At 39.4% G+C, this 22,291-nt stretch overlaps 1 pseudogene; it reads left to right on the forward strand.

Moving 5' to 3' along the window:
* Positions 1-2,194: 2,194 nt before the first annotated feature.
* Positions 2,195-21,836, forward strand: LOC123948399 (annotated as a pseudogene).
* Positions 21,837-22,291: the final 455 nt, after the last annotated feature.

A 22,291-nucleotide genomic window follows, 5' to 3' on the forward strand; every position in this document is an offset into this window, starting at 1 on the left:
ATAATAAATAAATGCAACATATGTGTTCTCTGAATCACTGCCTTCAACTTATTAGCTTTATGTCCTTATGCAACTTAATTAACCCCTCAGTGTCCGCACTTCCCAAGTGTAAAATAGAAATAGATTCTCTATAGCATCACAATAAAGTAATACACAGTCCTTGTAGATAATATCAGGTACCCAGTGCTATATCAAATGCTTAGTGTGCGCCAGCTCTTGTATTAGGAAACCTATATATGTCATCTTCAATGGGAAAAAATGTATCTATGAAGTTGGTATTTTACAGATAAAGACATTAAACTCAGAGATAATGGAGCCAAGATAGGAAAGGCAGTGAATTGCAAAATTGAAATCAAACCCAAATTCTTCTGGCTCCAAAGACCCTACTTCTTCCACTGCACCCAGAGAGTGGAGAGGTGGCTAACCTACACTCAGCATGGTGACTTATAAGTTGTAGGCACGTTGGGAGAGTTGCTGAAAAGGACAATGATAATGTGCCCTGAAATTAAATATTTTAAGGGTGAATTTAGGAACCATCATTACTAAGGAATTATGCAGTTGCATACAACAATCTTCAAGGCCATTCCAATTTCCTTCTAGAAATCCTGTTGGCTTCACTTCCTCAAGTATGGATGCTCTCTGTCATGACATGTTCACTTACAGCCCCCCTAAGTTCTCCTGGTGCCTGGGAGCCCATTTCCTCTGGTCTGCTCTCTGTGGAGATGAAAAGCAGCTGGTCTCCATCCTCTGTACATTAACACTTCATCTTCTGAAGGCCACTGTTACTCCCTCACACACACACACTCCTCACCCAGGCTTTTATCTTCCTGGCCTAAAAAGTCTTCCAAGCTAAACAGTCATTTCTTTCACCACTAAAACGTGGACACTCTGGTGTAATGAGGCAATTATAATTTTGAAAAGTCTAAGGCTTCCCTGGCTGAGAGCCACATCCAAGAAAATGTTCCTACTTTAGATATGAGAAACATTTTGAGCAAAACTAATTTGAGAATGAGTGTTCTGTCATCTAGGGAAGTAACAACTCTCAAAAAAAGATGAATTTTCTTTCATTCTTGTCGAGAATCTCATTAGAAGCAGATGAAGTACAAAAGTATCCCCTATACCTGAGATGGACACACAGGAGGGAAAAAACTTTCATCTATATTTTAGTAGTAAATGTAGAGAATCTACAACCATAGGAGTAAATCTCTGGCTAAAGTTAGATTTAGTTAGCCGCTCAGCCCTCCAGGAAGTAATAATTACTTTGTGGACAGCGTGCATGTAAAAAAGCAACAAGCATGGCAACTTTTCCGTTGTGGCACTTAGCCAGACCCCCAAACAATGAGAGATTAGCAAAGGAAATGGCAGCATATCCATGTCCACAAACTCCAAAGGGACTGGTGAGGTATTTATAGCAGTGAGTGGGAGAGCTGCTGTGAATATAGGATGGTACATTTATATATTTTCTGTACTAGCTCATTTAATTAAGCTCCTCTGGTTAGGACAGTCAGTTTAAGCCATTCAGCCAGTTCTTTTGGACATTTGCAGAGAAAACTGTGAGGCCCTTTGAAGTATCACTAAGCAGTTTTTGTAGACAATGGCCAGAGACATGAATCAGTCATACACTGAATTTAGCAGTTGGAATGGAGGTCTCTGTCTGTAAATTCACTCTGGAGCTAGAATTTACTCCCCATGCCAGATAAGGAGCACCACTTATTCTACTTCTTCTACACACACTTAGGGGGTAGCAATATTTAATTTAAGGAGTGGAAAGGACATAACTAGATTGAATAAAATTGTGACATTCCCTTATGAAAAAATGTGTGGCAATTACATTTCCTGTGAGTTCCAACGTGTCTGCCTACTTATCCATCATATGTATAGAGGTTTAAAGATTTCCCATATTAAGACTTTGCTTTAGATTTGTCAGAAAGGACAATGAACATGGCTATCAGCTTTAGCATATGCTGTATCACTGACTTGCAGGATCTGAGATCCTGTCATGGCCCCAGGCTTGCTAAGTCTCAGTGTGCACAGGATCGCCTGTGGGTCTTGTTGACATCTTGGTTTGGTGGGTCTGGAGACAGTTGTGAGAGTCTGCAATTCTAGCCAGCTCCCGGGGGGATGTCCATGCTGCTGATCCTTGTATCTCACTTTAACTAACCAAGCTCTAACCTCAAGCTTCACTCTTAGCCCCATGCTTTTCCCACCCAACCTGAGTTCCTCGTCTGAAGCAAGCCAAAATGTCCAGAGGGCAGCGGTATACTGCAGACAGATTAGTCAGCAGGTGGGTCTGGAATATGCCTGCACTCCAAGTCTGCCTAGGTGAAGGCAGGATCAGGAGGAGACAGGACAAGACAGACTTCTACCAAAGCCAACTTCCTTTTCTCCGCACCTCTCTGATCCCTACAAGTCACCTGATACCCTAATCCCTGATCTACCTAACAAGCTGACCTGATCATGCTTTGGTTTTCATATCTCTACTCCAACTTTCTTTTTTTAAAAATTTTTTATTAACATATCACAGCACTCACCATAGCACATATCTTCCCCAATGTCCATAACCCAACCACATCTCCCTATCCCCCTGCCCCCGGCAACCCTCAGCTTTTTTTTTGTAAGATTAAGAGTCTCTTATGGTTTTTCTTCCTGATCCCATCTTGTTTCATTTTTTCCTTACCTACCCCTCAAGCCCCCCATTTTGCCTCTCCACTTCCTCATATCAGGGAGATATGATAATTATCTTTCTCTGATTAACTTATTTTGCTCAGCATAATACCCTCTAGTTCCATCCACGTCATCGCAAATGGAAAGATTCCATTCCTTTTGATGGCTACATAGTATTCCTGTGAGAGAGAGAGAGAGAGTGTGTGTGTGTGTGTGTGTGTGTGTGTGTGTGTGTGTCACATCTTCTTTATCCATTCATCTGTTGATGGACATCTAGGTTCTTTCCATAGTTTGGCTATTGTGGACATTTCTGCTATAAACATTCAGGTGCATGTGCCCCTTCGGATCACTGCATTTGTATATTTAGGGTAAATACCCAGAAGTGCAATTGCTGGGTTGTAGGGTAGCTCTATTTTCAACTGTTTGAGGAACCTCCATGCTGTCTTCCAGAGTGGCTGCACCAGCTTGCATTCCTACCAACAGTGTTAGGAGGGTTCCCCTTTCTCTCCATCCTCGCCAGCATCTGTCTTTCCCTGATTTGTTAATTTTAGCCATTCTGACTGGTGTAAGGTGGTATCTCATTGTGGTTTTGATTTGAATTTCCCTGATGCTGAGTGATATGGACACTTTTTCATGTTTCTGTTGGCCATCTGGATGTCTTCTTTGCAGAAATGTCTGTTCATGTCCTCTGCCCATTTCTTGATTGGATTCTTTGTTCTTTGGGTGTTGAGTTTGATAAGTTCGTTATAGATTTTGGATACTAGCCCTTAATCTGATATGTCATTTGCAAATATCTTCTCCCATTCTGTCAGTTGTCTTTTGGTTTTGTTAACTGTTTCCTTTGCTGTGCAAAAGCTTTTGATCTTGATGGCGTCCCAATAGTTCATTTTTGCCCTTGATTCCGTTGCCTTTGGCAATGTTTCTAGGAAGAAGGTGCTGAGGCTGAGGTCAAAGAGGTTACTGCCTGTGTTCCCCTCAAGGATTTTGATGGACTCCTTTCTCACATTGAGGTCTATCATTCATTTGGAGTCTATTTTTGTGTGAGGTATAAGGAAATGGTCCAGTTTCATTTTTCTGCATGTGGCTGTCCAATTTTCCCAACATCATTTGTTGAGGAGACTTTTTTTTCCATTGGACATTCTTTCCTGCTTTGTCAAAAATTAGTTGACCATAGGGACGCCTGGGTGGCTCAGTGGGTTAAAGCCTCTGCCTTTGGCTCAGGTCATGATCTCAGAGTCCTGGGATCGAGCCCCACATCAGGCTCTCCACTCAGGGCGGAGCCTGCTTCCCTTCCTCTCTCTCTCTGCCTGCCTCTCTGCCTACTTGTGATCTCTGTCAAATAAATAAAAAAATAAATAAATAAATAAATAAAAATAAAAAAAATAATTAGTTGACCATAGAGTTAAGGGTCTATTTCTGGGCTCTCTGTTCTATTCCACTGATCTTTGTGTCTGGTTTTGTGCCAGTACCATACTGTCTTAATGATGACAGCTTTGTCATAGAGCTTGAAGTCTGGAATTGTGATGCCACCAACTTTGGCTTTCTTTTTCAACATTCCTCTGGCTATTAGAGGTCTTTTCTGGTTCCATATAAATTTTAGGATTATTTGTTCTATTTCTTTGAAAAAAAAGATGATATTTTGATAGGGATTGCATTAAACGTATAGGTTGCTTTAGGTATCATAGACATTTTCACAATATTTGTTCTTCCAATATGTGAGCATGGAACAAACACTTTTCCATTTCTTTGTGCCCTCCTCAATTTATTTCATGAGTACTTTATAGTTTTCTGAATACAGACTCTTTGACTTTTTGGTTAGGTTTATTCCTAGACATTTTATGGTTTGGGGTGCAATTGTAAATGGGATTGACCCCTTAATTTCTCTTTCTTCTGTTTTATTGTTGGTGTAAAGAAATGCAACTGATTTCTGTGCATTGATTTTATAGCCTGACACTTTACTGAATTCCTGTACAAGTTCTAGCAGATTTGGAGTGGAGTATTTTGGGTTTTCCACATAAAGTATCATATCATCTGCAAAGTGATAGTTTGACTTCTTCTTTGCCGAATTGGATGCCTTTAATTTCTTTTTGTTCTCTGATTGCTGAGGCTAGGACTTCTAGTACTATATTAAATAGCAGTGGTGATAATGGACATGCCTGCCATATTCCTGACATTAGCAGAAAAGCTCTCAGTTTTTCACCATTGAGAATTATATTCGCTGTGGGTTTTTCATAGATGGCTTTGATGATACTGAGGTATGGACCCTCTATCCCTAAATTCAAAGAGGTTTGATCAAGAAATGATGCTGTACTTTGTTAAATGCTTTTTTGGTGTCTATTGAGAGTATCATATGGTTCTTGTTCTTTCTTTTATTAATGTTTGTATCGCATTGATTGATTTGCAGATGTTGAACCAACCTTGCAGCCCTGGAATAAATCCCACTTGGTCGTGGTGAATAATCCTTTTAATGTACTGTTGGATCCTATTGGCTAGTAGTTTGGTGGGAATTTTCCCATCTGTGTTCATCGAAGATATTGGTCTGTAATTCTCTTTTTTGATGGGGTCTTTGTCTGGCTTTGGGATCAAGGTAATGCTGGCCTCATAAAATGAGTTTGGAAGTTTTCCTTCCATTTCTAGTTTTTGGAACAGTTTCAGGAGGATAGGAATTAATTCTTTTTAAATGCTTGGTAGAATTCCCATGGGAAGCCGTCTGGCCCTGGGCTTTTGTTTGTTTGGAGACTTCTAATGACTGCTTCAATCTCCTTACTTGTTATGGGTCTGTTCAGGTTTTCTATTTCTTTCTGGTTCAGTTTTGGTAGTTTATACGTTTTTTGGAATACATCCAATTCTTCCAGATTGTCAAATTTGCTGGCATATAGTTGCTTATAATATGTTCTTATAATTGTTTTTATTTCTTTGGCGTTGGTTGTGATTTCTCCTCTTTCATTCATGATTTTATTTATTTGGGTCCTTTCTCTTTTGTTTTTTATAAGTCTGGCCAGGGGTTTGTCAATCTTATTAATTCTTTCCAAAGTATTAGCTTCTAGTTTTGTTGATTTATTCTATTGGTTTTTTGGTTTCTATTTCATTGATTTCTGCTCTGATCTTTATTATTTCTCTTCTCCTGCTGGGTTTAGGCTTTCTTTGTTGTTCTTTCTCCAGCTCCTTAGGTGTAGGGTTAGGTTGTGTATTTGAGAACTTTCTTGTTTCTTGAGAAAGGCTTGTATCACTATATATTTTCCTCTCAGGACTGCCTTTGCTGTGCCCCACAGATTTTGAACAGCTGTGTTTTCATTATCATTTGTTTCCATGAATTTTTTTAAAAATTCTTCTTTAATTTTCTGCTTGACCCATTCATTCTTTAGTAGGATGCTCTTTAACCTCCTTTAGTAGGATGCTCTTTAGCCTCTTTGGGGTTCTTTCCAAGTTTCCTCTTGTGGTTGAGTTCTAGTTTCAGAATACTGTGGTCTGAAAATATGAAGGGAATGATCCCAATCTTTTGGTACCAGCTGAGACCATCACCCAGGATGTGATCTATTCTGGACAATGTTCCTCTACCAGTTTTCTAAGTACTTCTCCAAACTTGGTCAATCCTCACCCACTTTTGGAGGGCCCAGAAATGGATACTGGCTCTTTCTAGTCCACTTACACCAAGGAGTCTTTTCCCTTATCTCTGCAGAGAAGCTTAAAAATGCAATTTTACTCTGAACTGAAAGGACTACCCACACTGATGAGACTGACCATGAGGGCGGAGGGGTTGGGGTTTAGTGCTGAGAGGTCTCTTGTTCCTCCCCTCCATCACCTCTCAGGATCTGGGGCTTCCCTTGTTGCAGAGATGTTCCTACCTAAACACCTCATGGGCTTCTCTCAGGGATGTCTTTGGCTACCTTGGGTGAGCAAGGTGCTTAGGCTTTTCCTACACTATTATTTTTAAAAATATTTAACATTTTTCCAAGTGAGAGTTATCTGATGTATTTTTTCCTATAATTCTTTAATTTTTTCATGTCATTTTAACAATTTATTATTTATTAATATTATTCCTGCAGAGTTACAAATAGGAATTCTTAGAAGAAAATTATTTTCTCTGAATTGATAACAAGTAACCTCTCTTTCTCTCTGTGTGTCTGTGTGTGTGTGTGTGTGTGTGTGTGCACATGTGCATGTGTGAAGCCTCTGATATTGCTCCTTTAAGTGTGCCAGCCTGGGCACGGGAACATGGCTTTGGCAGGGCTCTCCTTGACTATCTTGTTTCCTCAACTCTCTCTTAGTTGTCTTATTTTGTTTGTATCAAACTCATATGTTACTGTCCACTAATTGCTGCATGTTTATTGCTTACAACAAAGTCCTAGGACATAAACTTTTCCACAGTTTAAATGCAGGTCCACTTTTCAAGGATGGTTTGTCCAACCAGTCTTTGAGGTTTGTTCCTACACCAGGTGATTTCCTCATGCCTGCATTTTTCTGTGGTTCTCTCTGATAAACTAGCTTGTTTATGGCTTAGCTTATTGCTCTCATGAAGCTACCAGTCTCCTATTAATTGCTTGCCACCAAAATCTATTGCCTTTGAGAGTGTCTTTAGGCTTGAGCTCCCCTATATTCTGTTTCCAATAAAGTCATGGGCAGAACTTGGAAGTTCTTTGTTCTTATGGCTTGTCTGTCCCCCTGGGCAAAATCTCTGGACCACTGCTCCATAGTAGGTGGTGAGGACAGTGGTTCAATTTCCCAGAGTGACACCCTTGCTTTATGGGCCGAACACAGGGGTGGAGGAGAGGAGGGGATTGTAACCTGGCCTCTCCCAGTGTAGAACTGCCACCTTTGAGTGAGCTTGGGTGAGATGATCAGGACCCCTCCCTCTCTTTTAAATGTTTTTATTTTATAATAGTTAAAGTTATTCAAAATCCAATAAAAGGATAATAGATTACTAAATTGAGTGTCATTTTACTTAAGTGTTATTGAAAGATTGCCCTATTTCTTATAGTACAATTTGGTGAAATTATTTCACATTATTGACAATGTACCAATCAGATTATATTCTATTATTTTATAATGTGAGCTTATTTTAAAATCATGTTTATTAAAACAAAGTAAGATGGACATCACTACATCCTAAATGTACAAAATCTAAATGAAGTGAAGTCCTAGAATATAATAAAGGGAATTCAGCAGGAATTCACACACACAAAAAAAATAGGTAAGAAACAAGGTAAGATCTTGGGATAAATACAGTACAAAATGCCAAAAATCAGCACTTTAGCATCTGTTTCTAAGTGTCCACATTGGACTAGTGTAGACTTCCTTTTCAATGTGGCCACCTATCAAGTTCAATTAGCTTAGTCCTCCTTCATGTGGTGGTTTATTTAGACATGGTAACCACCTTTCTGGATGTTTACTAGGAGATCTAGCCACACTGAGCCTCTATAGGGTAGAGCACTCTGAGCGGACCTAAAGGCGGTAGGCAGTGTCAGCACCTGTGGTATCTGTTTTTGCCCTTCTCCCAACGTGACTTTCCAGTATGTTTCAGGGGTTTGCTTATGTTTAGGGGCAAACTGGTCATAATTATAAGTTATATATATGCACATATATACTGTCTTCTGAGTACAGGCCAACAACACACAACTAGTTCCCCACTGAAGCATTAGTGACTAATGGTCCCCTTCCCATCTGTCTACTGCAGCAAGAATGAGGATTATGCCCTTGATCCACCTTAGCCAAGCAGGGACTAGAGACTCTTCCAGCCTTCTTGTGTTCTGAAGATAAAAGCAGAAACAGAGAAGCCTAGACCATCTCACTCCCTCTGACAGCCAGGATTATGTGGATGGATGTAGTCGTGGTGCCGCCAGAGAGCAAGAAGAGAGGCTCCAGAGGGCATGGGTGAGGGGAAAAGAAAACAATGGTGCAAGGATGCACTTGCGTCATTGGCTCTCAAACTTCAGAGAGTCAGAATCAGCTAGAAGCTTGGTTAAAACACAAATTGCTAGGTCCCACCCTCAGAGTTTCTGGATTAGAAGGTTTGTAGTGGGTCTAAGACTTTGCACTTCTAACATGGTTGAGGTGAGGCTGCTGCAGCGGGTCTGTGGACAACACTCTGAGAAGGACAGAATGACAACCATGGGAGATTGGGGTGGGGGCCTGAGACTCAGCTGTCATGGTTAATGATCAGCTGAGTTGTAAATCATAAGTTGTATAGGAATTTAGAGTCCCTTCTCTGTTTCTACTATTCAGAAGAAAGCTGGGGTGGCAATCCTTATATCAGATCAATTAGATTTTAAGCCAAAGACTATAATAAGAGATGAGGAAGGACACTATATCCTACTCAAAGGGTCTGTCCAACAAGAAGATCTAAAAATTTTAAATATCTATGCCCCTAACGTGGGAGCAGCCAACTATATCAACCAATTAATAACAAAATTAAAGAAACACATCAATAATAATACAATAATAGTAGGGGACTTGAACACTCCCCTCACTGAAATGGACAGATCATCCAAGCAAAAGATCAACAAGGAAATAAAGGCCTTAAATGACACACTGGACCAGATGGACATCACAGATATATTCAGAACATTTCATCCCAAAGCAACAGAATACACATTCTTCTCTAGTGCACATGGAACCTTCTCCAGAATAGATCACATCCTGGGTCACAAATCAGGTCTCAACCGGTATCAAAAGATTAGGATTATTCCCTGCATATTTTCAGACCACAATGCTCTGAAGCTAGAACTCAATCACAAGAAGAAAGCTGGAAAGAACCCAAATACATGGAGACTAAACAGCATCCTTCTAAAGAATGAATGGGTTAACCAGGAAATTAAAGAAGAATTGAAAAAATTCATGGAAACAAATGATAATGAAAACACAACAGTTCAAAATCTGTGGGACACAGCAAAGGCAGTCTTGAGAGGAAAATATATAGCGGTACAAGCCTTTCTCAAGAAACAAGAAAGGTCTCAAGTACACAACCTAACCCTACGCGTAAAGGAGCTGGAGAAAGAACAAGAAAGAAACCCTAAACCCAGCAGGAGAAGAGAAATCATAAAGATCAGAGCAGAAATCAACGAAATAGAAACCAAAAAAACAATAGAAAAAATCAATGAAACTAGGAGCTGGTTCTTTGAAAGAATCAATAAGATTGATAAACCCCTGGCCAGACTCATCAAAAAGAAAAGAGAAAGGACCCAAATCAATAAAATCATGAATGAAAGAGGAGAGATCACAACTAACACCAAAGAAATACAGACAATTATAAGAACATACTATGAGCAACTCTACGCCAACAAATTGGACAATCTGGAAGAAATGGATGCATTCCTAGAGACATATAAACTACCACAACTGAACCAGGAAGAAATAGAAAACCTGAACAGGCCCATAACCAGTAAGGAGATTGAAACAGTCATCAAAAATCTCCAAACAAACAAAAGCCCAGGGCCAGACGGCTTCCCAGGGGAATTCTACCGAACATTTAAAGAAGAACTCATTCCTATTCTCCTGATACTATTCATTGCATTGGACTGCTTGCCAGTCCATCGCTGTATTAGCCACTCAATGGAAAGAAGTATTGAATAAGACTTCTTAGTGGAAAAAAAATGTAAAAGGAAAGAGCATGCACCTTTTTTAAAGCTTCCAAATTCTTTATAAATTCCTTTAACAAATTAGTTTATAGCACAGGGACTTTAAAAGAGTTTGGAGGGATATGCCATAAAATACAGAGTGGTGAAAGGAGGGGACTTCCCTGAACAATGAAAAACTATTTTCTGTGATGAAAGAGAAAGAAATTATAACTTCTATAGCTATAATGATTTCTTTATAAATTTAAATTGGGTGACAATCCAGCAATTTGCTTAATATATTAGGAATTTTGAAATCACTTTCTTGAATTTATAAGCTAAAAATCAACAAATTTGTTTGCTATAATAGGGCTCTTACTTGCCAGATGAACACAGATCACCTACAGTTTTTCCTCCATGAACATAGCTAGACAAGCCCCTTTTGGATTCTGCATTTTAAATCAAAAGATGTAAAAGGATCTTTTGTGTTATTGCTTTCCTGAGGCAATAAGAAGGCAATAAAAAAAGAATTAGAAGAAAAGATGATTCTAAAATGTAACTTTTAGATTTTTACAATTTAGGAAAATCTTGACAACTCCAGGGCTGAGCTCTTGCCAGTGGGTGTTGGCCGGACTTGGGCCGGGTGTGTGCCTCTTCAGGGGATGCCAGCTCCCTCCTCTGCTCCTGCCAACCATGAAACAGCCCAGGTAATTTTCCATGGAGGTGTCCTGATTGATTTTAAAGGCAGCTACTCTTCTTATTCTCCTTTTTTTTCCCCCCAATTTCAAATCTTCAACAAGAAGGGTCCTGCATTTTTTGTTTGTCCTAAAAAATTGCTGTTGGGCTATTTGAAATAATGGTGAACAATAAAAATATGTATGATGCTTTTTTTTTTTAAATAACTAATCAATGCAGCCTCAGTCCATTCAGGTTTTTTATGTCAGCACAGAGTGTAGTATGAAAACTCTAATCAGATTGACCAGGATTCAAAGTGCAGTTTTACCACCTATGTTATCAGTGAGGAGAGCTGTGCTCAGTCTCATCTTGTGTATGGTGGGGATACTTCCTGAGTCCAGGTGGAGGCAAAGATAATGCAAAAATCTATGACAAGCACATGGCACAGTGTTGCACAGAATGGAGCTCAATGTATATATTTTTTTCCTTAAAGGTGAAACTGGCTTTAAATCTACACATACCAATACTCAGGTGAAAGATAAAAATGTACTGGTTACCCGAGGAAACATTATTTTCTCTTTGTCTATTGGAAAGAGGCATTCCCTCGCTATCAGTCTATCACTGACCCCCTGTCACCATTAAACAGAAAATCACCTAAAATGGGTATGATCAGAGAACCAACTATGTTATCATAACAGATTAAGATATCTAGATAGTATGCCCATAGCTTCAGTGTCTCATCCAGAACAATGCAGAAAGCTGAAAAAGTAAAAATGATGTTCCTCAGACTTACAAACCACTAAAATATTCTAAAAGATCTTCACCATCCAATTGGTTTGGTAAGAGCTTTGAAAATTTCACCCTCTATGTAATGCATTTATGTAATATGCATGCATATAAGGAAGTATAAATTACTTCTGGAACCAGAAAAAAAATTAAAAATCAAAGGACAGAGTACTTTGTTTATCTCCCATTCTATGCCCAAAGTTTGACTCATACTGTTTTGTTCTCTCTCTATCCCCTTTATCTGGGTCTCTATCAAGGATCAAATAATTTTAAAAACCAAAACAATTTTCATTCAATCAGGGGGATTAAAATGACATGCAAATGAAAATATTTATTTATTTGAGTACACGAATGGGGGAGGGGCAGAGGAAGAGGGAGAGGAATAATCTCAAGCAGACTCCCCACTGGGCTGGAGCTCACTACAAGCCATGGAGTGGAATCCCACAACCCTGAGATCACAACCTGAGCAGAAACCAAGAGTTGGTCACTCAACCAACTGAGTCATCCAGGCACCCCAAGAAGAAAAATATTTTGAAACTGAATTGAAAAGGAAGATAGAGGGGTGCCTGGGTGGCTCAGTGGGTTAAAGCCTCTGCCTTTCGCTCAGGTCATGATCCCAGAGTCCTGGGATCGAGCCCCGCATCGGGCTCTCCCCTTGGCAGGGAGCCTGCTTCCTCCTCTCTCTTTCTCTGCCTGCTTCTCTCCCTACTTGTGATCTCTATCTGTCAAATAAATAAATAAAATCTTTAAAAAAAAAAGAAAAGGAACATAGAAATAGGATTTTCACTTTTTTTTTTTTTGTAAATACATTTCCCGCTGACACCCATGAATTCTTCCTGCCAAAACTCTCTGCTGTGTCTGGACACAACATAAAGGCAATACTTACTAGAACACATTAACCCTTTGGTGGATAGTAAACAAATGCTTGGCTGCCACGTGCACTGATATTTCCAGGGGTCCTCCGCAAGAATGATAATGCCCCTACTCATTTAGGTGCCAGAAAAGCCAAGCCAAGAGGAGACATGTGTAGGGGGGCTGGCCTTAGCCTGCGGCTCTGAGATACTTGGCTTCCAGAAAATGGATTATATGCCACCTATGGACCACTGTCTTTTTCCCCAGTCAAGAATACCCTTCAAAAGTGTCACATTGAAAATCATGTGAGGTCAAAAGATCACATTTAAGACCTTTTAAAATGCAGTGATAGCCTTTTGCTCTTCAGAAACATATTTTCACCCCCATGTAAATTATAACACTTAAAATTCTAAATCACCTGAAATCCAAAATTATTTTTTAAATTTTTTTTTACTTATTTACTTTATTTATTATTTATTAACATATAATGTATTATTTGTTTCAGGGGTACAGGCCTGTGATTCATCAGTCTTACCACAATTCACAGCACTCATCATAGTACATACCCTCCCCAAAGTCCATCACTCAGCCACCCTATCCCTCCCACCTCCCACCCCTCCAGCAGTCTCCCTCTCTGGTTTCATCTTGTGAAATCTAAAATTCTCCATCTAGGAAATTGAAAAATAGAATGTCTAAACCAAACTGAGGTATTTTCTTGAAAATACTACTTAACATTAAATAGAACATAGATAGCTTTTAGGTTTTCTGCCTGAGTGGAAGTTGGGTTTGAAAGCTGGTGTCCCATTGGTGCTGAGCATATAGGTTTTTTTTTTTTTTTTTCCATTTTATTTATTTTTTCAGCGTAACAGTATTCATTGTTTTTGCACAACACCCAGTGCTCCATGCAAAACGTGCCCTCCCCATTACCCACCACCTGTTCCCCCAACCTCCCACCCCTGACCCTTCAAAACCCTCAGGCTGCTTTTCAGAGGAGCATATAGTTTTTATTATGAATGTTCTTAACCCCCTCTGTGAGTGACTCAAACACAGATGTCACAACTCTCCAGAGCCAGTCTGTATGGTAACCAGATTAGTTTCTAAACCCAGACTCCTCAATAACTGAATTAACTCAAATTAAAATAACAAGAAATTTAAAATACTTATAAACAACCAAAAAAATTAAGCTGAATACTGGTAGCAAGGTCACTTTAGAGGCTGACCTCTGATGTCCCTTAGTACCCACCTCAGCACTTTCCTATCAGCCAGTGAGATACCAAAGCACCAATCCTTTTATCACTTACAAAAGGAAAGAGAAAAATTTGATTATATTTAATAAAGTACCATATTTTTTACTCTCTTTTCCATAACAAATAAAAACATGAAAATAAAAAATAAATAAAACAATTACTGGGATTTTACATTTAGGTATAGTCCCCGCTCAGCATTATCAACCATAGATCTCATTAAACAGAGTGTTTAATCGCAACTTAATATTCAGCTAACTCATCTATGGAGGGCATCAGAAAAAAGAAAATCTCAGTAAAACATATTGAAACTTCCACATTTTTCTTACTGGCCTTTTTATATCTAGTAATCACAAGATTATATTTGGTTAGGTTATAGGTAAACACTCAGAAGAAATTAAGAGATGATTAAGAGATGTTTCTGGTGTTCCATTTAATTTATTTCCTATTACAAATATTTTTTTCCTTAAATGTGTGTAAGGAGAACCCAGGAAACTGACTTTTCTACCAGAAAACACCATGGCCAATTCATTAGCTACATTAAATAATTTGTTTCCCAATGGCTGTTCATCCCCCAACACACAAGGAAAGGGTGGGAGAAGTTGCACTGGAGGATCAATGGGTCTTAGAAATTCAGAAAGTGTCTATTTGAGGAGCATGTATAGACTTTCAAATAATTCTGACCAAATTAAAATTCTGACCAAAAAACCTCAACTTCTCTGAGTAAGAATATATGGTATGGCTGTGGCTCTAGGCTGAGTCCTTGATGAATGAGGAAAAATTAATGAGAGGATTTCTGGCCCACTGGCTCAACTCCAAGAGAAACATAATATTATTGGATAAGCAATCATGTCTTTGCATTGCTTTCATGGAAATATCCCACCCTTCTCTTTCAACCAGGATAAAAGATGACAGAACAGTCACAAAACAGAGTTCTAGCTTTCCATCTTTAAAACATAGCAAAATCTTGCAAAATAAAGTAATTTAAGCCAAAACACTTTCTTAGCACATGATACTAAAAGTAATTTTGTGCATGTTAATATTACTCAAACCTATAAGCTTTTGTTGTTGATTCCTCAATGAATAAATTGTTTTGCTTTATATTTCTTGCACACTTCAGAAATAATGGAACAATTTATAGTTTCCTAAACCAACTAAATTCTTACATATACTGTGCCTTCTGTCACTAGTGCCCATTCTACCTATATCTATGTAGCTACTTCCTATATATTCTTAAAATCTTATTCAACTGCTGCCTCCTCTAAGAATTCTGCCCAACTTTCCTAGGTCTATATAATTTCTTATCCATATCCCACTGCACATCATACACAAATTATGTTAGCAGTCATTTGCCTATGTGCCTAACTCCTCACTAGACTGTGAATTCTAAACTTAAGGGTAGAGTCAGAGATCATACTTTTACCCCACAATGCCTTGCATAATCCCGGGACCTAATAGAAGAACAGAACATTTCTATTGAGTGAATAACCCAAAGCAGACATGATTTAGTCAATTGTGGGAATAATTTAACTTTTCAATGTAAATATTTAAAGGTAGTATAGAACACCTCAAGGTTGAAACAATGTAAAGCACAGATGTATCTCTATACATAATCAAATAGCCCTTCCCCATAAAGCAGTTAAGCGAAGTGTCACTACAATAATGCATTTTTCAAATCCTTATGCTCTGGCCACCATTTCCACATCTCCCCAGAGAGAAGTTAAAGGCATGATTAAAACAACAATAACAATGATTCTAACAAAAACCATATTGCCAACTTTGTGAGACTTCTTTGTCTCTATTTCTGTCTCTCTCTCTCTATCTCTCTCTTTTCTTTTTTTTCTCTCTCCCCTATATATTAGGGGAGGAGGACATAGATGGGATTTTCCTATGGTGTGGTGTGTGCTTGTGATGTTTCTTATAGGTTGCCTTCCTGATTTCTTGTGGTCTCAGAAACCACCCTTCAGAGTGACTCACCTACCACTCAGTGCTCTGGGTTGTTTAAGACTCTTTCATATCCTTAACAGTTCTACATATAAGGCAGTTGCCTATTATCTATGTCTAACTGTGATCTGTCACTAGTCGAAGAAGAAAAATTGTGATTCATCTCAGATGACCTTTGTTAATGCATACATTTATGTCACTGTCTACATTTATGGTATGTGTGTGTCTCTGTGTGTGTGTGTGTGAGACAGACAGACAACACACACACACACACACACACACAGAAGCACCATGATTGTGTATAGTCCTTTAGGCTGGAAGGCTTGATGCAATGTTCAGTCTTTGAAAATCCCTATTTGGAACATTAGAAACATCTGGAGAAACCACATTTCCATGTTGAAATAAAGATAAGTTGTCATTTCTGCTACTCATTTTGAATTTATCCCACAGCCTGATGAGAGAATTTTGCCCAGAGCAAGTTATAGAGTATGTAACTAAAAAAGAAAAAAGAAATTAGTAAAAGAAAAAAGAAAGGGAAAAAAAAAAAACCTACAGAGGTTAGGAAACTGATTTTATAGCATTATACCAGAGGTTTCTTTAACTATGCCTCCAAATATCCTTGGATATTTTTAACAGATTCTATTTATTAATTGAGAGGCGAGAGAGCTGGGGAGGGAGAGAGAGCATGCAGAGGCAAGGGGAGGAGAAGAGGAATAAGCAGACTCCCTGCCGAGCCAATAGCAGGACATGGGGCTGGATCCCAGGACCCAGAGTTCGTGACCTGAACCAAAGTCATACACTCAATCAACTAAGCCACACAGGAGCCCCTAAATTTAAATAATAATTTAGACTTATGCTTAATAATGCATGTATTTGGTCTGAAATTTTAGGAAAATACAGTATAAATATGAGGTCCTAGGTTGATGCTCAAGAATCATGTTTTCTATTTCATACTTGAGAGCTTGTCTTCTTGGGCTTATGATTAAACATCACAATTTTTAATGTGTCTTATCCAGAGAAAGAGATGCAGTTTTGTAAAAGTCCATTGTAAAAGTCCATCCAACTGGAGCTAGCCCTGAAATGCAGCTTTCCTATGTTGCAGGAGGCCATTGTGGTGAATTCAGGGACTTTACAGCCTCTGCCCAGGACAGCCTCATGCTCATCTGAGTGTCCAGCTAATGAACTACATGGGGAATTTATACATAAATCAAGAGAACTGCCTTCATCTTTCTTTCCTTCTCTTGAGCTCCCACAGTGATCTCCCACTAAGAGGGAGTTCTTTCATTTGCTCATGGTTCTAACGCACTTGTGGGAAAAAATATCAGACATTTTTGGCTTTTGGATTTCATACTCAAGTTTGAATATGTGGTTGCATTCCAAAAATACCATAAGAAAGTCTGAGGAGTAGCAAAGCCAGGGGGAAAAAATAGCTGACATTGAGATTCAGTCTTGAATATCCACAAATATTTCTAGAATCCTTTTTTTGGGGGGGGGGGTGGTCAAGGAGACCTTTATTCAAAGAAAAGCTTAGTCACTGAAAAGCCAGATATAAAAAAGAAATAAGTAAGAAAGACTCTTTTTGGAACAGGCCTGAATCCTCCCTCTTTCTTGAAAGAGGCCTGAATCCTCTCTCTTTGCTTCTTTTCAAAGTTTCTCCAAGGCATTCAACAAGTAAGTTTGAAAATCAGTACCTGACTCTGGTTTCCAAACTGTGCTCCAGAAAATATGAATCTTTTCAGATGTTCCCAAAGACCTCTCTGGTCAGAATTCTGTCACATACTGTCTACCATATCCTCCTCTTGCAGTCTCAAAGTTTTCTTGAATACAGGAAGACTCCAGGGAGTTCTCATACAAAAGGATTTAACACCCCATGGAATCTTTAGGTCATGGGCACTGCCTTATACTCTAGACTGCCAGCCCATGGTGTTTCCCCTGGTTCCCTTAAAACACTCACGGGAGGGGGGTGGCGCCTGGGTGGCTCAGTGGATTGAGCCGCTGCCTTCGGCTCAGGTCATGATCTCAGGGTCCTGGGATCGAGCCCCGCATCGGGCTCTCTGCTCCGTGGGGAGCCTGCTTCCTCCTCTCTCTCTGCCTGCCTCTCTGCCTACTTGTGATCTCTCTCTGTCAAATAAATAAATAAAATCTTTAAAAAAAAAAAACAAAACAAAACACTCACAGGGGGAAGCCCTTTGGGGGAGAACTTCCACCTGACTTACTGGACTACTTTCTGCAGGAGTCAGCTCTGAGTAGTGGTTGGGATGGTGGAGAGGCACAAGTAACTCTGTGGGGCCCAGAGTGCAGAGTAGAGAATGTAAACAAGGGGTATAAACACAGCGTTTATGTCAATTGGAGTAAATGTCATATCCTCTCTCTGTTTCTCTCCATGTAGACCAAAATTCCGATGGAGAACCCTCTCCTGCCATTCTTCCATTTCCTCCCGAATCCCTCACCAACCTCTGAAAACCGTAAGGCATGGCAGCAAAGCATATCAAACAATGGGTGTCTCTGCCTCTCTGAAAAAAAATCCTCAAATGAATTTAAATATTTGCTTATTAGTCTATTTCTAGTTCTTTAATGGCTTCAATTTCCTTACAAATATGTATACCTAAGTGATTTCTGAGGAATGACACAAAGAACAAGCAGTGAAAAACACAAAACAAAAAACTAGAAAGATTTGTCACATGGCTCACACAGATCGTGCTAAATCAATGAATATAAATTTTACAAATTGATGCTCCTTATCTTGCTTGTCAAAATAGATTAACAACTTTTTTTTTTCTTCTTATAAGTTTTCATTTCCTTTTTCTTTTCCTTTTTCTGTAAAGGAATGAATGAAATGCTTTTGGTAAACAGGTAAACCAAAAAATCATTCTGAGCCATGACCTCAGCCATCAGCTGTCCCCATATTTTCTAATATCCTGAAATTTTCCATTCGACTTGGGTGGCTGATTTCGCATTTTTTTCCTGGACCTCTGTACCCTGTGGAGTTTGGGACACCACCAAAGACAGGGAGTGAGCCTGACACCTGCCTGTGGTCTCCAGGCTCCTGCCCTGTGTAGCGCAAACGAGAGTGGGGGGGGGGGGTGTTGGGGGGGTGGTGACAAGCCTGAAGGTCACGCTACCCTCCCACACAGACTAGAGAAGGATGCTGGAGGATGAGAAAATTATCTCTGGGAAACGTTTAAAGGAAAAAATAATTATGAACCAAAGATTTGCTTCAGATGCAAATGGAGAAGGTTTAACTAAGCTTTACTTTTTCCCATTAGATTGTGAATATTTGGATTCACTTGAAAAATATTTTCTTACCCTCTCAAAACAGATCTGAGCCAGAGATAAACATATTAAAATCCTAATTGTGAAAGCAAATAAAAAGATGTCCTTCATGGGAGGTTTTACCATCATAGTTTCAAACTTCAGTATAATGGAGAGTTTACAGCACCTGTTGGATACTCATCTGGGAGATACGACTCTCAATCTAAAGTTTGCTTTGAGAAAAGTGCTCAGAAATGAATGAGACACATGCAATCACTCTGAGTTATTACTTTGGAAGAAATAACATTTGTTTTCTGAAGATTCTCATTCGGTATTTTTTATAGGACTGTTGTTCTTACATACTAATATGGTCCTTTTCTTTTGGGAAATTGTTAGTTATGAAATAGAACTGACTATCCTGCCAGCATCTATGTTAAAAGAACAGGGGGCAGGGAAGGTAGTCTCTGTTTGGAACCCTTCACCTTGAAAGGGGCCTCTGTTCTTAACTAATTAATGTAGAAACCACGCTGATCTGCCTGAGATAGCCAGTGCCAATGACCATTTTTATACTAGGAGAAGCAATAATAAAGCAGGACAAATCTAGCATCATTACCAGCATATGCCTTCCTCTTACCTACATTCTAATCCTATGAAAAAATTTTCAGTAATTTCCTGACATTTCCTGACAAATTTCTAGCAGGCACTAGAAGTTTGGAGGTTGCCCTCCATTTCATTTGTCACCTTCAACATGAGCTCTTTATGAAGTGCAGGTAATAAGCAACTGCACAGAGCCATACCTGAGTGTTTCAGCAGCCTGTTTCCACATATCATGCTCTACATAGAGTCACATGTGACATGGATTAAATCATAACTCCCAAAGCAATAATACTGTCAAAGCTCAATATAATATAACAACTGAATTTCTATCTCTGCAAATCATTAAAAAGGCAGTTGTGCTATGCTACCATTTTCTATAAAAACAGATAACCATGTCCATCCTGACATTTTTATCCTAAATGTAACATACTATTTATCTAATGGGGAAAATCCACCCCATACCTACTTTTTTTTTATCTTCTTTTTTTTCCATTTTATTTATTTTTTTCAGCATAACAGTATTCATTGTTTTTGCACAACACCCAGTGCTCCATGCAAAACGTGCCCTCCCTATTACCCACCACCTGTTCCCCCAACCTCCCACCCCTGACCCTTCAAAACCCTCAAGTTGTTTTTCAGAGTCCATAGTCTCTTCTGCCCATACCTACTTTTATTCCTTATAATGTGTACTCTTTCCATATAAATACTCTAAACATTAATATTTAGTAAAGATCTTATTTTCTATACAGGTATCAAAAATAGTTTTCTTGCCCTTATGACTTATATTTTCACTTAATTTTGAATTATATATCTTAATGAACAAGTAGCTTAAAACCCCTCTGTGGACAAAAAACAAGAACAAGGTTTTGAGATTATAAAAGGTCAATACATTTGCAAACATTAAGTGACTCTTCATATAATACCTCTTTGCAAAAGAATTTCCCTGGTAATAATATCCAAGTCTCCAGAGATTTCCCTGGCCTTAATTCTGCAATCTAGTTTGGATCAGTACTATGCATTATGCTGGCCTTATTTTCTTCTCTACAATGATGACTCAAAACCATCAGAAAAGCAAGTTTCCTTTTTCATATTACTTCAGATTGGGTGCTGTGGAAATCGAGGAATAGTGGCACCTTTGGCATCTCCAAGATTACTAGGACCTTTGCCACCACATGTAATCTGCAGAGATACAGGAGCTCTTGGTCTGTGAAGGCTCCACTGGAGACCACTGAACCCTGGTTATCACCCTCTTTGGAGCCACCATATTGGTGATTACTCCTGGACTGAGCAAGGAGGAAGAAACTCTGCAAAAGAAATTCAACAAGCTCAAGGAAAAGAAAAAGGTAGTGCTGGCTCTGAAGAAATAAACTAGTAGCAGCAGAGCCAGTCAAGGCAACCAGCTGGTGAAGTCAGGAGCCATCAGTGCCTTCAAGGCTAAGACCAAGAACTCAGGCTTCATTTGTCACCTCCTGTTCTTGAACCTTAGTGGGGAAGTTAATGGACCCTGAGAAGGGTCCAGTCCCCACTTTCCAGCTGTTCCAAAAGAGCATGTATGCCCCAGAGGAAATCTCTGAGAGTTTTGGGTCTTCCAGTGACAGGCTTCAGGACTTGGGGTCAGTTGAAGAAGAGGCAGAGGGCCTAGGGGCTGGTGAGTTTCCTGCTCAGAGTTTTGACTGGCCCTCTGAAAAATGGGCTAGTGCCCGCTCCTCAGCCTCCCCTCCTCAACCACAGTTATGAGCAGAATGGGAAGAAAGACAGGGACCTCTATCAAAAACCAGAAGGCCCTTTCCACAGGTTGGACTCGTTCCCTGAATGTAGTGCTCCTCAGAAAGGGAACACCCTCTGATGCCCACTGTTTTCCGTGGGGCCTTCTCTCCCTTTGGAAACATCATTGACCTTTCCATGGATGCACCCAGAACCTGTGCCTTTGTCACCTATGAAAAGATGGCATCATCAGATCAGGCCTTTGCTGAGCTCAATGGGATGCAGGTAGAATTGGTACAGTTCAAAGTCAGTATTGCCTGCAAACAGCCCATGCTGGATCCTGCCACTAGCAAATCTGTCTGGGGCTCCCTTCCTGTCTAGAACAGCCCTAAAGGTTGCCACCAGGACAAGAGGACCCAGATTGTCTACACCTGATGATGTCTACATGGAAAACCTTGTAGATGGCTTTCCTTGGATGTGGATGGCTTGTGGATGGCTTCTAGGAAATGGAGCTCAACTTGTGGGCCTCATATGTACCAACACTGGTCTCAGCAAAGCATTGAGGTAGAAGCTCAACAACAACAATAACGGCAAAAATCAAAACAAACAAAGATACAGGAGCTCTTTCTTTCCCCCCAATTTTATTGAGAAATTTTTGACATGCATCACCTCATATGTATAATGCATATGGCTTGAGGTGAGGGTTTAATTTACACACATGGTGAAATGATTATCGTAATAGGTTCAACTAACATCCATCTTCTCATGTAGATACAATAAAAAGAAAAAAAGAAAAAAAATGTCCTTGTGATGAAAAAGAAAGAAAATACTCTCCTTAGGATTTACTCTCTTAACAACTTTCCTGTATGCCATAGAGCAGTGTTAGTTGTAGCCATCATGCTGTACTTTACATCTCTAGTACTTATTGGCCTTCTAACTCTAAATTTGTTCCTTTGACCATCTTTCTTCCAACTCCCCTCTCCCCATCCCCTCTGGTAACCACAAGACTGATCTCTTTCTTGG

Source organism: Meles meles, chromosome 1 (genome assembly GCF_922984935.1).
Source record: "Meles meles chromosome 1, mMelMel3.1 paternal haplotype, whole genome shotgun sequence".
In the NCBI taxonomy this organism is placed as follows: Eukaryota; Metazoa; Chordata; class Mammalia; order Carnivora; family Mustelidae; genus Meles; species Meles meles.